Source organism: Pempheris klunzingeri, chromosome 14 (genome assembly GCF_042242105.1).
Source record: "Pempheris klunzingeri isolate RE-2024b chromosome 14, fPemKlu1.hap1, whole genome shotgun sequence".
Classification (NCBI taxonomy): domain Eukaryota; kingdom Metazoa; phylum Chordata; class Actinopteri; order Acropomatiformes; family Pempheridae; genus Pempheris; species Pempheris klunzingeri.
Window position 1 is genome coordinate 1,726,428 of NC_092025.1, and position 12,236 is coordinate 1,738,663.

At 45.8% G+C, this 12,236-nt stretch overlaps 1 protein-coding gene across 1 annotated transcript in view; it reads left to right on the plus strand.

Annotated features, from left to right (window-relative positions):
• auts2a (activator of transcription and developmental regulator AUTS2 a) overlaps positions 1–12,236 on the plus strand; it is a 275,046-nt gene that overhangs the window by 232,123 nt on the left and 30,687 nt on the right. The gene's annotated exons all lie outside the window — the stretch shown is intronic.

Below are 12,236 nucleotides of genomic sequence, written 5' to 3' on the forward strand. Positions count from 1 at the left end.
GGCGTAATCTGGGCCATGTGACAGAGGAGCCAGGCCAACATTACAGAACTGGTCTGGATGGAGAGAGAGTGGAAGTGGACACGTCAGGCCAGGGGTTGATCTACCTTCTGTACAGATTATACAGAATATACACTACACTGGAGACAGATTGGAAGTTTTTGCAAGTATTCACATTTTGTTTCCAGAATCATTAATATTATTGACCCTAGTAATGCTGCACTCTTTAATCATAGTCAAAATACTTGCTTGTTGTGACATTTTAGCATATTTTAGTTTAGGTGTTCTGTCCTGCATCTGTACTGATTTGGTTCACTCTCACAGCTGTCATAGCACTGCCTTCAGTCTTCCTGGTAAATGTACTTGAGCATTTAGCTGCTAAATAATCAGATACTTTTCTCAGGAGTTTGAGTAGACTGAAGTCGAGTGAGGAGGAGAGTGGATGTTGGACCAAGTGGCCAAAAAAGAAACTAAAACTAAATGTAAGTTTAAATAAGTCTGACATAAATGTTTATAATCTGTATTGTATTAAGAAGGTTATGGACATACATCAGTAAATAACTTGTCTCACCATGTGCAGTAATTGTTACCAGTAATCCAGTAGCATGCTTCCCTCACCCTGAACTGCTTCATTTGTTATGTTGATGCTTTAAAAGGTCAAACACTGACAATCACTGTTTATCACCCCCACAATCATTATCAAGATTGGCCTCAGATAAAGAGCTATAAAAGAATTGTAATTATCACCATTTTAGAGACGGTAATTATGGGCATCATTAGCATCCATCATGATGTTTAAGTGCGGACACAGTCCACAAAGCGAGTGCTCATCCTGCTTTTTATCTGCTCTCTTCTCTTGCTCTCTGTGTAGTGAGAGGAAACATTAGAGGACGTTTTGGAATCAGGGGTAACCTAAATGGGGCTGTCTAGTCTGCCTATTCCCACAGGACGACACCTTGCTCATTCATTTTTAAGCAAGTTTCACGAGTGGCTTTACCCTTCTGTGGTTCAAATCAGATTGGAAAGAAATCACAGTTACTGTTATCAGATTATGAGGGGTTTTCTTCTGCCAGCTGAGCTTGAAAGTTTGGGCAGTGGGTGAGTTTGTAGAATAAGGGTTGAGGGGCAGTTCACAGCATGTCTAAGGGAACAGAGGAAGCAGAGCTCAACTGAAATGAAAGTGAACTGATAAAAGTAGGTTGCTCATAACGACCCCTGCTGATAGACATCCACCTGGTATTCACGCTTTTCGCAAGACACAGGACAGCTTCAACTGCGAGCTGGCTAATGTTTGTATTCAGCAGTGTAACGGTGGAGTCGGGCACAACGTCTCCACCACAGCTTTCCTGTGGATGAATTAGTAATGCTAAAAGATTCCATTTCGTCTATCTAAATGCTGTGTGCAGCGCTCAACCTGGTTAATATAAGGAGCCACTCAATTTTTCATGCCCACGCCAAGTGTAGCCTTCAATTTAACATGCGCTTTTAATCCTGGGAGTGCTAAATTGCTTTTTAATGTCGAGGAACATGATGTTTTCAGAGTAACTCGTGAAAAATGCATCAGCAATATGCAGAGTAAATCAGATCCAATGGTTTTTTAGGGTAAAAGAACAAAGCAACACCACAGCGAAGAGGAGTGAAACCAATATGTTGTTTTGACACATCTGTCACCTCAGGGGTCTCAGAGGATGCCTCCCGCAGGCTGTGTGTGTGTGTGTGTGTGTGCGCGCGCTCGCAATGGTGTGATTAATTGCGTGTCTCTTATCACGTGTGTGTTGTGTATATTTTCAGTGCTTCACACTGTACATGCAGATCACCAGTGTATACAGAGGAAAACAAGCTAGTTGGTATGTCATATAAGTGTTGTATGTGTGTCTCTCCACGTGTGAATTCATGTGCAGTGTCAGGTGTTAGTGTTCCTGGAGCGTTTGGGGATGACAGGTGTTTGCAGGCCTCGCTGGCCCTATTAGATTCCCCTACAGACAAGAGGCCTTAGTGGAGTCAGAGCCCGGGCTCCATCGAGCATGACTAAAAGACGTCCCTCTAATATCCCCGGTCAGAGAGTCACTCAACTCACTCCGAATGACTTCCTCAGGGCCAGCCAACCAACCGCCCTCTGTTATCACGTTACAATGTGGCCACTGAAGCAGACTAATCAGCAGACAGCAGAGGAAAACACAGCCAGTGCTGCCTCTGCTAACAATTCCATTCATCACCTTATTGTTGAAGCTTGCAAACAGGCTTTAAATTGAAGACACAATAAAAACACATTGTTAAAAATGTAATGCAAAGACACATCAAATCTTGGTTTCACTATTTGTAGTTTGGTTTGGTGTTATAAAGTCTTTCACTAGTGCAAATCATGTGCACTTACATAAAAACATGCTGCATTATTTCACACGTAACCGAATAATTACCATGGCAATCAAGGTTTGTTGTTTTATTGTTTAAAATCTAAATTCAGTGTTGACCCACTGGCACAGAGCCTTACATATATTTAGCTAAATCTGTGTGATCGTTCTCAGCCACAGTATTGTTCATTCAGCCTTTCATCAAACTGAATTAAAAACTTGATTATACAACTAGCCGTTTAGCCCTGTGTCAGTGGACCCAGCACAGGCCGGCCAAACCGCAATTTCCCTCAGGGAATCTTGGGTGTGTGTGTGTTTGTGTGTGCGTGTTTACCTGGGCATTCAGGCATGTGAGGTGAGGTCAAGTTGTGTGTGGTGCTGCAGGTTTCTCTGCAGGATAAGCCACGCAGCCTGTCCCTGTTGCCAGTGCAAATCCTCTTAGAGGCTGAGTGTGTGTGTCTGTGTGTGTGTGTGTGTGTCAGTGAAAGGGAATGAGAGAGACAGCGAGCTGCCCCAGATCATCTTGTTGAAGCCCGGTGTTGGTAAACACAGTACATGGTAAGCCCAGCTGAGACAGGCATTGATGATTGGGCTAAGCTGTGGCTGTTGGCTGGGTGGCCCTTAGCACGGATGGTCCCCTGTGGCCCCCAGTGACCCCAGGCTGCAAACACAAATTCACACAAGCGGAAAGATAAGTGCATGTCTAAGTCCAGGTCACTCTCTCATCACACACACACACACACACACACTGTGTGCCTCTCCTGGTGCCACTTTAGTAGCAAAAACAAACTCCAAGGTGGATCGTTTAACACAATTACATAAACACAAACAACACACCCGTTCACAAAGTTCCACTCACACTTTCAGAGAGAGAACATGCTCTATCTGTGTCTTGGGAGCCTGGGTCCACTCAAATAACCCCATGGTGAATGTGCTGCTGTCAGGCGGCCAGTGGGGCAGCCTCACAATGTGCACATTTAGCCTGACGGCGGCGCAGAGTTTGTGGAGGAAAGCGTGGAATGTGTCCCGCGGGCAGATGCAGGCCGCTCTCAAAGGCATCTCTATTACAAGCAGACAAGCGGGGCCTTATGTCATGGTCACCAGCCTCAGAGACGCATTTCCAGACTGGTGCCCTGCGCCATGCCAGCATGCGCCCTCGTGGAAATCTACTGGCCCACGCTGTCCTCCGCACACACATCGCTCACATATGCTGATCTGATAACCAGGATTGTTTACTGCAAGAGCAGAGTCATGAGAGCTTTAGTGAGATCTTGAGAGTGTTGCTTTGTGATGTCTTTGACGATAATGAACAGAAATAAGGGCGTGGCAAGATGTGATGTTTCTTTCATTTGATAACATTGTACTGCTCCTGTGACATCTTGTTAAGTCTTGCGTCAAACCTGGTTTACTAAGCTAGGTACCGGCAGCATGATCTAGTGCCAAACGCTGACAGCTCCGCTCACGTCTACCTTCAGCTAGTGGCCTTTTATCGATAGTGACAGATAAAGAGCCCTGTGATCTTTTGAAGCACCAGGCAGTAGCGTTGATTACCATCCCTGCTGATAACGCTGCATGCTAATCATTGTAAACATCATGTTGTGGCTTTGACACACTTAGGCTTATCTGTAATTGTTGTAATTGTTACCAGCGTTTAACGAGATCGTCTTCCAGATATGCCGAGTGCCAAAAGGGCCAGGGTACGGCAGAGGCTCCCTCAGATCTGCCCTGCTGATGGGGGCATTACATCGACACTAACTCTTCTCGCTGTGCTATTAATGAAAGGCAGCCACGAGCCAGAGCGCAAATCCGATAAAAGGGGCTGGAGATGAGGGGGTCATGAAATATTTAAATATACAGGGCTTCAAAGCGGAAGAGGCCTCCCGTTCTTGTCAACAGACAGACCCCCTGTCGCCCAGTCGCGGCCCCCGTCTCTGGCCTGCAACCAGCTCCACATGTAGGTCACAAACCACAAGCTCACGTTTCCGCTGTACGCACACTGTCAGGGAAAGGGAGATGATTCACGGATGAAATTGCTCCTGTCTCCAAACGGCCTCACTCACATGGACACACACACACACACACACACAGACACACACACACACACACACACAGTGTTCCTGTTGTTCAACCAGTCTCGCATGTTCTAGTATTACACAGAGGGAGAGATGAGCAGCAGGAGGGTGACGAGGTTAGAAAAGGATATCCAAGCACTGCCTCGCTGGACTCTGACATGTTAAAACAGTACAGTACAGAGGCTCAGATCCTGTGCAGCACTCATGCTTCCCTGCCCTACCTTCTCCAACCACAACCATAAGGCCCCTTTCATACAGAGCAACTCAAAGCATTTAAAGATGCAGCTGTAGTATTTCATTTTTTTTTTACAGAGTATGATGTGAAAGAAGTTCCTCTTGTGGGGAACTCTTGTGGGAACACAGCACGGATCACCTGTCAACCACTGAGTGACAGGAAGTCTGAAAAAACAGCCAACGTTCCCGGCTACATTTTCATTGAGACGGTCACAGATCATCTCCCTCTCTTGTGACGTGCCAAGCATCTTGTGTTCGCCTTGCAGGTTTTTTGTCTCAAAGGGGCCTAAACTTCTCATTTCTCTCCCTCGCACCAATCAGCACCCCCACCCCCCACCCCCCCACTCACCCCCTGGCAGAGAGGCTACTGTAGACAGAACAACGACCTTATTTAGCTCTGGCCCTGCAAAATGCAATTAGAAACCCCTCAATGGCCAGTGGGGGCCTGGGATGAGACGGAGGGAGAGAGGATGACAGCGACAGAAAGAGAGAAAAAAGGGAATGTTAGGGGAGGGTGGGCAAAGACTTCCCCACAGTCTGTCACCCTGCTGGCTTTTGATGTCCGTGGCCCGTCTTGTGTCTCCCTGGAGAGCCCATCATCAGGCCTCCACTCCGGAGCTGTTGAGCAGCCTTGGAGAGGCTTGTTTGAGTGGAGTGTGGGGGGTGCAGGTGGATGACTGGGGCTGTCTCTGTTGGTGCCTGACAGAATGGTCTTGACGGAGTGTTTCAGAGGCCTAATCCCTCTGGCCATACTCTTCCAGCCAGGCGAATCGCTCAGGGGGTCTGCAGAGGGTCAGACGGGTTTTAATACAACGCCTTAGTGGTGATTTCCTCTGTGCTTTCCTCCAGTCATTCCTTTTTAAAAGACACAGCAGGCTGTTTCTCTCCCTCCCTTTTTGTCCCCGCCACCTCCCTGTTTGGCTCCTTCCCCCTCTCAGTCTTGTCTGTCTCTCCCCGTCTCCTCCTGTTTTGTTTTCTTCTCCCGCTCTCTTCCTCTCTAGTTCCTCCTCCTTTATCTCCCTACCTCCCCTTGTCTCCTTGCTCCCATCGTGCCACTGAGAAGAAAGAAACAAAAAGGGAAAATATTATCCCTGCCAGCGCTGTTGCTCTTGCTTAGTATTAAGTCGAGGCCTCACGGGGGGTTCCAGCACCACGGTTCTTTGGTTGTAGATGTCTGCTGGGTCTCTGCAAATATAAAGACATGCAGATTAGGGTGAAAAATTAAAGCTAGGGGTTCGTCATGCAGTGGGTTATCTGTTAAGAATGTTTTGTCTGTCTGGGATACGGCTCAACTGTCGAGCTTCAGAAAGAAAATGTGGGTCAAATTAAAAGAGGCTTATTATCCTCTTTTTTGTCATTGAAATCAAATGACACTACAGCTTGACGACGTTATTCTGAATAAGTTAATCAATGAATTTGTACAACAAACGGCACTGAATCTTGTTTACACTGTTGTTTCAAGTCAGCCATTGTAGCGAGCAGAAAGTAGAGAAGTACTGCAGAAATACCTTCAAGGACATTGACGTGATGGAGAGATGAAAGTAAACCTTGCAAACAAAAAAATCTTTGAAAATACAGCATATTAAAATTCAGGTTTCCCTGTTAGATGCCGCGTTTCGAAGGCTGAAACAATTCACTCTCTTGGTTCATTAAATTCCTATGTATCCGCTGAGTGACAGCGCTATAGATAAGGACACAGATTTGGCCTTTCAAATCATTTGGCTTGGGTTGAAAAAGTAGTAATTATGCTGGCCTTAAATGAAAATGTTAAAGGTAAATCATGCCTAGTGTGTGTGTGTGTGTGTGTTTTGAGGCGGGTAGCACATATGCTCCTTTCAGTTAGAAGGGGAGGGAGTGATTGACCGGTCTGAAATTATCCACGGCATCGCAGCCCACATTCCACAGCAATGTCTGTAATTTAGGCAAAAGGGTCTCCCATTTCTCTTGTGACTGAGCAGAGTAGTGGTGAGGGGTTGTGGGTGTGCAGTGGGGGGGGTGGGGTGGGGTTGTATTAGGGATGTAACCAAAGCATTTCAGGCAAGGAAGGTTAAACCAATTTTCTTGTCTGCATTGTTTTCCAAAGTAAGTCCCACGGCAGCGACATTAGACTGATGGCCACTGACGTAGGTTTGTTCCCGCTGACAGGCCACTTCTTTCTGTGCCCGCAATGTCAACTGGATCTGATTATTGCCTACCAGATCCAGATAATGTCTGCCATTGATCAGGCCATTTATCTTGAACTCCTACGGCCCCAGCCTGCTTTCAGAGACCACAGGGAGATAAGCAGATACAGATAAGCAGATAACACAGTCTCTACAGGCCATTTTAACAACCGGAAGAAATACTTTTCCATTGCTTCCCCAGCTGACACATGATGTGAGTTTCATATCTCTTGGCTCAGGAAGCTTTATTGTAACACATAGGATCTGCTTTTAGAGGTATCGTCCTCGGATCAGATGGATGCTTTCATCCCTGCATTCATCAGTCGTCCTAAATGTTCTCAAAATGTCAATCACGCCCTGTGTGATGAGCACTGGTTGAAATAAGTGTGCAAAGTAGAGATTCAGGTTTGGCAACGTTATTTACAGGTTTAATATTGAAAAGCATGTCTGTGGAAAGGCAGATGGAAATTCTCAAGTCTTTAAATCTCTCATTCTTTGTTAGGATATTTGATTGATGCAGTTTAACAGAGAAGACTGTCAGCTTTTCCAAAGGCTTTTTCTACTTTTGGCATGCTATGGTGTCCCAGTTTGTATAACGCTTTTTTAATGCTGGGTACATTTGTCTTTATCTGTGTGTGTGTGTGTGTGTGTGTGTGTGTGTGTGTGTGTGTGTTTGCATGCACAGCGATGTGTCATCCCCACTTTAATACTAGCAATGAGTGACAGATTAATTTATGTCTGGCTACGTGTCTGAGGAATGGGGAAGAAAGGGCCTGTCAGTGCTGCTTCTCAGGAGGGGGTAGAGATTAGAGCCAGTTGTCATTGACAACCCAGTGCAGGCTCTGGGAGATAAGGTCGGATGTAATGACTGTAAAAAAAAAAAAAAAAACTTAAAAAAATAAAATTAATTTAAAAAACATCCTCACTCCGCCCGTGAAAGGCTAGGAGAAGAAGAGATGCTGGCAATTTAAAGTGTGTGGGTTTATGTGTGCAATTAGAAATATTTCACAGTTCTTATATTGCACTGCAACATTTGGACATTTCGCATCTTAAGCGACAAGGAGGGTGTGAACTAATCCCACCACCTCCTCTGAGAAGACAAGGATTTATTTTAAAAAGTCCATGTTAAACAGGTGTTATTTACTTTGAACTGCATGCAGTACATGTTTTTTTTATCAAGCATTATTTTGTTAATTCCAATAGTCCGATTATTGAGCCACCGTAATATAATGAAACGTGATCTTTCACCGTTTGCGTGCCTGTGATAATGTTAGCAGTGTATCCACATGTTAAAATCCCCACATGAAACATAAATATTGATTAAATATCTGTTGCTAAGTGGCCATTATATAACCAGGTTATATAATGTAAGTCTTTAAGGTGGCAAGTCATATGACGTATCTGGTGTTTTATGATCAAGCACTTGTGCTTTGTGTTCAGTGAATATTCCCATGTCAATGCACTAAACTATAAACATTATAGTTCTCAGATTAGACATTATAGATTATATCTGCTTAATGTCAGCGTGTTAGCATTTAGCTCAAAACACTGCTATGCTAAGTGTACAGCTTCACAGTTTGGTTCATTTATATTTATCCTGTTGTGTAGCTCAGGAGTTACTGTGCTTACTGAGTTACCGTCTCGTTTCACTGTCTGACCTCTGCCTCCAGTCCTAGTTAAAGTCATCAGAATGTTTCAGCCCCTGTAAAGCAAAGACAGAGCTCTGAGTCAGCAGGCAAATGTAATAAGAGCTCTTAACACATTACATTGGCAGCATTCATGTTACACTTATCAGTAATACTTCAAACTGGGGTAGATTTGGCATAATGGCAGGAAGACTCATAAAGCGAGCCGGTCCCTTGTGATTGTAATCTAGGAGAGAGTTCCTGTAAAATTAAACCGTGGTTGTGGGGGGAGAGGCAAACATGCCTCTGGTTTCTTTCTTTGAAGCGGAGAATCAGCGTCCAAAAAAAAGGAATAAAAGATGACAAAATGTCAGTGTGAAGCTGATGGTCTATAGACAGAACTTACGTGCCCAGACAGCAATTACTGAGATACATTTCATACATCCAGACATTGTGTTTGATCTCCGTGCTTCATTCTCTTGCACAGACGATGTTTTTCCATGTGAAACTGTGCAGGGTTCTCATTTTTATGTGTGTTCATCTCTGTCATCATTTCATTTGAATTAAAAATAATGTGCTGCAAGAGATCCGAACGCCGATTGTTTGGCAGTGTGGCTGTAATCACCGACTTGTGGTCGCTCTCAAATCTGATAATGACCTTTTAAAATGGAGAACAGCGGCTCGTTCATAGCTGCTCCTGCACAGGCCTGTGAAAACGACTGGTAGCCATTTTCTGCCAGTGGCAGTCGCATAAATACATATCTTGAAAACCAGCCATGTCATGCGCTTGAAGCCAAACCACAATGTGCTCTTGATGTTTCATCACAATCACTGCTTCAAACATAAGAATCTTTGTCATCTAATTGCACGTAACTACATTTGGTACATTTGCCACTAATTTCAGCACGTTATAGCCGTGCATGACCCGTGGCACTGTACAGCTAAATAATTTCACTGAAGCTATCAAAGAGGTTTTCCCACAGCCTAGTGAGCAAGAAGTTTTAGTTTAAGTTGTCAGCTGTACAATGCATACATCTGTGAAACACACAAGGACACATAGCCGGGGCCTCTAACTTGATGAACACATGGTCACGAAGGCTGTTCTTTCTCCCAGGCCCTCTGTGACCACAGCCTTTATCCTCTGTAGCTGAACCAAGTGGCTGGATTTTAACCAGCCACCTGAGGCCAATCCTCCCACCCCCCTGATGGTACTTCACATTTTTTTGTTCTGCATGTCCTCAGCGTGTCCATGAGCTGCTATTCCAAGTCCATTGTAAGTTGATTTAGATAAACAGTTTTCTGCTGAACGTAAAGCTTTCGGTTTGGCCAAACCGAGCCGTCTGACTCCGATGTGTGAGGATTTGTTTTGCCACTCTGAAACCCAGATGACTGTACATCCCATTTCCCATGACTTCATGTTTGTATGGCAGGTCCAAGCCAGCCAACGGACCCTCGGCCTCTCTGTTACCGGGGGACGGATTAGCATCTCAGCTATGAGCTAAGTCTGTTTTCTGCTCTGTGGTTGCTTGAGCAGAACTGGCAGGGAAAGACTTTGCAGTGTGACACTATTGTTCATCCATTGACCTCCCAGCCAGCGGGTTAATGCTCATTAGACAAGCTATAAGGTGGAAATGTTGGCATTATTAAAGGGACTCTCCAGGAATGTCCAACGTTCAGTCAGGATTTGGCTGGTGTGAGGGAGGATGAACGCTCTTGCTTCTCAGGTAAACACTACTTTGAGGCCTGCGGTGTGAATCTTGACAGGACAGCGTCCCACCTTAAATCTGGGTGTTCCCTTTGAAATATGCACTCTGTGGCATCAACGCTGGGAAAGGACAAGAAGACACCAGGCTCTACCGGCTCCAGCAGCTCTAGCAGGCCTGTTTAGTTGTGACCCTGCGCTGGCAGACTAAGAAAAACAATTCCACCAGGGCTTGGTAAAGTTCTCAAATTTATAAATGTGTCATGATTTATGTCTGTTGTGTCGAGGTGGAAGCTTTTCGGTCTGTCAGGGAGGGCTAAAACCTCAAACTGAAGGCTGAATGACCTTAAGTGCTTTTTATATTAGCAGCTGACCTCCCTTCAGGCCAGTGGAGAGGTAGTTGATCCAACAGGAAGACAGCGCCTGTGCGCTGCGAGGAGGTCCGCGCTGCTCATAAAGGAGCGTTTTGTTTTTCCTCCCCTCACGGTAGCAGCACCCTACTGGGGAATTCATTAGGGGCTGACATCATCTCACTCAGTGCGGAGTGAAAGAAAGAATATCTTTCTGCCACAGCTCTCCCCTCCCTCCTTTCTCCTCTCCCTTCTTGTCCTCTCTCTCTCTCCCTCTTTCTCACTGCCTCCTTATCTAGCTGTGGTGCGCTGCCGTCTCTCCTTCTGCGCGCCATTTACGCAAAAGGTTAAAGCGCTGCCGTGCGCCTCTGCGACCGAGCTCCAAGCTTTTAGGAAGCCCCCAAAAACACGAGCGTGTTTGTCTTCTGGAGGAGCACGACTGAGGTTGAATTCAAGTCCGCCTGGAAATCAGGAAGTGGGAGGACCCGACCGTGAAGGCGGCAGCAGCTCCGAGGCAGTCAGCCGCTGGATGAATGGGAGTTTGTCTGGTGCCTGGGAGCGGATGGGGAGAGGCTCTCGTGTGCCCACGACCGGGATCCTTCAGAGAGAGCGCTGCAGACAGGCTGTGCTGCTGAACACGCAGCGCCAGCGCGCTTACACCTTGTGAATTTTTGCTCCCCGCCGGTGCGATTCTCCGCCGTCTCCAGCTGTACAGAGGAAGCTGGCTGTGCGCTTTGTTGGATTGGTTTGCTCAGTCGGACGCAGCCCTGCTCTGCGCACCGACACTCAAACCCTCCCGGATCCTGTTTGTTACCTCTCACGGATATTTCCGACAGGAGAATACACGTGAAAATAATCACATTGTGTCCCGAGCCAGGAAAGAAAGGTGGATCAAGGGATTTTTTTCTCTCGTCGCCTCAGTGCCGTTGCAGAAGCTCTCCGTGGCGAGACACATGGTTCCCTTTGTCCAAAAGGCGCAGTAGCTTTGTGAACGGCTTTGGATTTTTTTTTTTTTTTTCTTGGAAAGGCTTCTTCTCTCTCCGCATGGCTGTCCTCAATTTAAACGGAGTAGACTTCGCCGCCTCTTGTGTGGATTATATTATTTGAGAAGCAGAATGTGAAACGAGGCCATATTTACCAGACCGAGAAAGTAATATCCTGACTTATCTGCCTTCTTGGTAACCTTGCCACATCAAAGGTATGCGCACTGGCCGCGAGCCGCTTCTAATCTTAGATTTCATTGTGTGATACTGTTCCAAATGGTCTGAGAGGAATTTTTCTTCCAATAACCATTTCCACGGCTCCTCCTGGGCTGTCATTTACTCTGCAGCTTTCATTGTTTACATTCTGTCAGTGGTGCATCGGTGATTGAATGGCTGGCCCATTACAAGCGTTTATATCCAGCAATTAAGCAACAGGAAGATGTGGATTCTCACTATTCTGGGTTTTTATTTTCATTTTGTGCTTCCAACACTCCGCTGCCGTAATAACAGACACGTCGGGATAAAAGACAGGAGTCGCATCCAACTAATCTGTCACTGGGCGACATTTACAATATTCCTGCCATCTAGGTTATTATATGCCAGGGAAGTGTGGCCCTGCTGTCACAGCCTAATGCTCTAACATCACACTGTGTTGTTCCGAATTTAGCATGAAATAAATCCGAGGGAATCCACAAAGCCAGTTATCAGAAATTAATTTTATTCAGAGGAACCAGTCAGTCAGTCAGTCAGTCTTGTTTCC